The following is a 5,320-nucleotide window of genomic DNA, read 5'->3' as shown; positions in this document are numbered from 1 at the left end:
AGCTCAGGCCTTCGTGGGCGGCTTTAGGATCCGTGCTCAGTCAACACGGATCTGTAAAACATGCGGTGGTCTTTCCTTTCTCCTCTCTCTTTAAAATGACACTGATAGGGCGGCAATAGGCAGTTTCACTTTGCGCCATTCCATGTGGTACAGCCAAGATGCATCCAACCCACCTCTACTGAATAACCATCTGTGTCACATTAGCCTAGGGTTGTTGTTTTAGAAATAAACAGAATATTCGTTTAAATAACGGAGTGACCCCACCACGCATCACTGAGCCTTCTTATTGAGTTGCTTTTGCCCCATGAAGACCAGTGTGCATACTTAACTCACATCGACAGAACGTCCCGTTACTAATTGAAAACAAAAAATGCAAGACATGACAAGACAAGTGACACGTGTATGCCATTTTTTCATTTTGCATCACGCCGTCGTCTCCTCTGACGTATGACGAGAATAGCAGAGGGAAAATGGCACGCACGAACGAACTGCCGGCTCCGCCATCGGCGCCGCAGCGTTCCGGGGCGGCGTCCTTCGGCCACCCAGGACAGCTCGTGATGCGCGTACTCCACCCTGCAGCTGGCCGGCCGCGCGGGCACGGTCGGCGCCCGACGCTCGGCCGGTGTCAGGGCCGGCGGGCAGGCGAGGGGCGGGGGGGGGGGGTGTCCTCGGTGCGTCACGACAGGCTCCGTCCGCGCGGCGCCATGCGGTGGCGACGCGGCGGGACCGGCCGGCGGTCCTCGCTAAGCTCAACCCCCGACGCTCGCCCGGCACCGCCCGCCCGCACAGCACGGCTGCACGGCTGACCTCGGAGCCTCATCCGGCCGGGGGCGGTGCGGGGCCGGCTCGGAGCCTTAACGGCCGACCGGGCCGATTTACCGATTTGGCGGTCAGCTCCAGTCGGGGGCGCGAGCCCAGCAGCGGAGGAGCGCGCCGTGGGGGAGGGGAGAGGAAGGGGCGCAGCTGCTTAGGACGGCGGAAACCCGTGGTGATGTGCAGAGGCAGCGACTCGACAAGGTGCGCATGCCACGAGGACTGTTCACCGCGATGTTCCGTGCGCTTGCGAAGAGCTCATAGGGCGAGCATACTTCTCGTTCGTTCGAATCCTTTCATGCAAAGGTGCTCCACGAGGCTGAAGATTGTGACGCACGGAGTGCATAGGGAGGCTTTTCAGCGGGTGGCATGTAAAAACCTTGCATTGTGACGCGTCGGATGCTCAAGAAGCGTGTCCGGACGGGGTGCCAGTCGGGCGGATGCGGGGTGCGCGTGACGTCACAGCAAGCACCTTCTCTCCCCGGTTACAGCATGATCCGGCTTACACGGAGACTGAGCGACCAGTCCGAGTATGCCCGGTGAGTGCAGGTCTGACTGCGGAGTTAGCATGCTATCATGTTATGCAATCGTGTCATCATGTCATATCATCACACCATGTCATGTCATCATGACATGCCATCATGTCATGTCATCATTTCATGCCATCATGTCATCATGGCATGTCATATCATGTCATAATATCATCACGTCATAAGATCATGCCATCATGCCATGTCATCATGTCCTGCTTTCATGCCGTGCCGCCATGCCATCGAGAATCGAGGTCGTGGAGGTGCTGAGGGAATTCGTTTCCTGTTGTTGCTAGTAGTTTCTAGGAGTGGCTGAAGGATCGGAACCGCGGTGTTGCTAGTAAAAGTAGCCGGTGAGATTCCTGAGAAGGTGGAAAACGGGGACGGTGCGCGGCACTCCAAGAGGCTGGAAGCATCCGAGGAGAACGTGACGAACCGGTGTCACGAAAATGTTTCCAGCCAAAATTGAACGATGGAGAAACGTTGACATCATCAGCGTGTGGTTTCACGCCCGCGAGAGCAATCATTTCTGGGCAAGGGTTGATGTACAGGATTTTACGACGAATAGGCATTTTGATGAGGGCCATATCATGGCCGTCCTCATCATGACTTTGCGATGCACTCAGCTGCTGAGGCTACATGGTGTCGCCAGCCACTCAACCCGGTGGGAAGCGCGGGGACCACGGGAAATCGAACCCCGTACCTCTCGTTATATAAAAGCGCAGCTTAACCACCACACTTTTGGTACCACAGACTCCTATCATTAACCGGTGTGATGCTATTATTACGGGAAAGCTGGATTGTCCGATAATCGTCCTCTTCTTCATGCAGAGCTGCATATTTCCGGTGAAGACGGGAAGTGGCCTTTTGCACACACACATTAATCACGGTTGTTTATGTCATGTACGGTCTGGTTTCTGTGCGCGTGGCTCTGCAAGCTAACAACACGAACCACGGAGCAGCGCCAAGCGGAAGGCGGCTGCCGTGTAACGTTTATCGGCTATCGACAAAGTCGTGTGAACTACTTACACAGAAAATCATGGCATGTTCCCATTAATAGTGGTACATTTTAACAGTAATTCGAACTTTACGCTGGAATATGTTTACAAAGCTTTGCTTTGAAAGTTGAATAGTAGAGGGGGTACTTCTTTTGTGTGCTCCTCTGCTGCACGCTTCTGCCCTGCGTTTACCAACACGATGACGGTGTTTTATCCTATGACGTCATGACTCTGTCGGCTAAAGTTTTTATTGCAAAGGTGTGTGTAATGATTCGTTGTTTTGTGCATTCTTCATGCGTTGCGCTGGGACAGTTGCGCACTCACAATTGTCTCGCTTTACTAGAATTTACACAAAACTCTCCGGCACGCTTGTTCCGATAGCGTTAACAACGGTGGGTTCATAGCTCGTAATTGTGAAGTGATTGTATGGGTTGTTTTTTTTCGGAAAGCTTTGTAGTGAGTCCTCGCTAACTAACTGCTTGAATCCGCTATCCGAGCTTCCCTTACTATGAGTAACGTTGCCTCAGCCTGTTAGCAAAACAGTGATGGGAATTCTGTGGTGCAATCCGTTGCAGGGCCCAGCCTCCCTATGGAAGATTTGGTTACGGTAAGCATTGGTCAGTACAGCTAGGGCTGCAGTAAAGTTATGGTTGTGATTACAGTTATTGTAAGACTTGTCCCTCCTTTCGAGAAAATTTGACGCCTAAAATGGCATTTGAACCGATCAGGCTGTTGCTTTTGGAGTCTGATGCTTCCACCACGCGTCGCTCGCCGCCACTGACGCTGTGCTTGCAGCGTGCCCACGAAGAAGTCTACGCCGACGCTTGCTTGCACTGGCGTGGACACCGTCCGGACTGATAAAATCTACCTGAACCGGCCGAAGAGCCTGAACGCTACTCGTTGTTAGAAACAAACAAAAACCAGCAGCCGGTGTGTTTTTCAGTCCGTATGTCTTGAAGCGGGCCGCATTCCGCTCCGGGTCAATGACGGTTTTTACTTATCCTTGGATGCGCCGTTTTGGTGGCAGCGTAGCTGTTGAGGACTTATGTATTCATGGTTGACAGATTGTGGCGTTCCTGACTTCCTGCAGGATGCTATGCAAGGTTCGCAGTCCAAAGCTAAGCGACATGTATATTCCATGAGTCAGTCCTTATCACTGTTAACCCCTGCTGTTTTGCTTCAAGTTGCTGACCTTGGCAGGGAGCTTTGCCACGTTGCTCAAGATTCCCTGCAGACAAAGTCGCTGGATCGTTGTATAATCCTGCGGCCCAAATCCAATCCTCGGTTTTAAGTTCCACATGCAAGACCATGCATTTCCTGTGGCCTCGCCAGCATTTACAGGCTGCACGAACCTCTTCAGGCCCACGTGCACCCCCAGGCAGGTGCACATGCACCTGTCGTACTCCGTCACTCTGTCGGAGCACCACTCGTCTGGAGGTGTCTCACGACACTCGCCCGTCCCCACCTCCGAAAGTTGAGCACCACGTGACTTGAGGCCTGCGGCAGGGAAGCTGAGGACTTTGGCCCCTGCTGCCGGCACACAGACAGCTGCGACAGAGCAGCGAGCGATGCGCTTGAAGTAGCCGTACTCCGAGTTGGGTTCCAGCTAGCCAGACCTCAAAAGTGACTCGCGGCAACGTATCACTGAAATTGAGCCGAGTTAAGCAACCTGCCACTTCCGCCTTCATATGCTGCGTTAAAACAGTTGCATGACTTAATGCACAACACTCGACTTTGCTGTGTTGTCACGGAGCTTCTTCTACTCGCGGTGCCGGCCATTGCTTCAGCAAGCCTTATCGTCCCAACTGACCTCGCTGTAATGCACTGACGGATAAAGCGCATCCGGCTCTTTCCGCGTTCGCATTGACCCAAGTTTCATTACCCTTGTGCTAACATTGCTACTCGGTTTCATTGCTGGTATACGTCACAAATACCAGGCAATGCACGCTGTCATTCCCCTCCCTCCCCTGTTCGCAGGTGCTAAAACACATCACACAAAACGTCATGAGGTCCTTTGTAGCAGATGTCCCCATGTCCAGCCCACCTACGATTGAGGAGGGGAAATTGGATCTGCCCGTCTGTGACCTTTTCTGAGTGTCTGAGCCTCGGTGGCCGCTCCATTCGTGGTCTCCATCAAACGCCCTCGGGTCAAACCCACTGAACCCAATCCGACTGTGCCTGACAGTAGACCGACGACGGGAAATCCTGTGACCCAACCGAACCGGGTCGATCCGCCCGAGATAACGAGACCTGCGACCAGCCCACGCCCCCAAGCCTGTATTCGCCCGAAGAGGCGGACCTCCTTTCCCACGGGCGCGCCGTGCAACGTGACACTTTCCCGTCGCCAGAGGGCGGGCCGGGCAGCCTTCGGGGCGCGTACCCGCCACTGCCACCAAAACCAGAGCAGAAGCGGCGCCGCCGGCGGGCCATGGTGGTTAGCGCGCCGCGTGCCGAGTCGCCTCGGCGCCGTGTCGGGACGGCCGGGACGGAGAGCCGGCCGGGAACCGGGGTCGTCACGGCCAAGGGGTTACGGTCGGTGCGGCGCGGTGACGGCCGAGCCCGCCCCGTCAGGGCGACCCGGGCGCCGCTGGGGCCGACAGCGGGGTCCGGGGCCCAGGCCGACGGCTCGGGCGCCGCGCAGGAGGCGCGCCACACTCCTGACGGGAGACTGCAGGGCAGGGCCGGGGTCATGGGACTCCGCCGATCGCGCGGAGGAGGGCTGCGTTGAGCAGCGGTGTCGGGATAGTTTTCGGTGGAAATGGCTCTCGAAGTGCAGTGACATCGGACGCATGTGCTCGCAGGGGATAGCGATGAGGGAACACAGACAGGACTATCAACAAACTTTAACAGCATCGTGGGTCGATTCCGAAAGGAACCCTTTGCGTTGGGTTGGTAAAAAACAAAGCTACGGCAGAAGTCGTCCGCTCAGCCAGCTGCACGTGGAAAGTGGGCGGTTGCGTACAGAACGCAGTGTACTAA

The sequence above is a fragment of the Pollicipes pollicipes genome, unplaced genomic scaffold, assembly GCF_011947565.3.
Source record: "Pollicipes pollicipes isolate AB1234 unplaced genomic scaffold, Ppol_2.1 Scaffold_7231;HRSCAF=8579_pilon_pilon_pilon, whole genome shotgun sequence".
In the NCBI taxonomy this organism is placed as follows: domain Eukaryota; kingdom Metazoa; phylum Arthropoda; class Thecostraca; order Pollicipedomorpha; family Pollicipedidae; genus Pollicipes; species Pollicipes pollicipes.
This window is presented reverse-complemented; position numbering follows the sequence as displayed.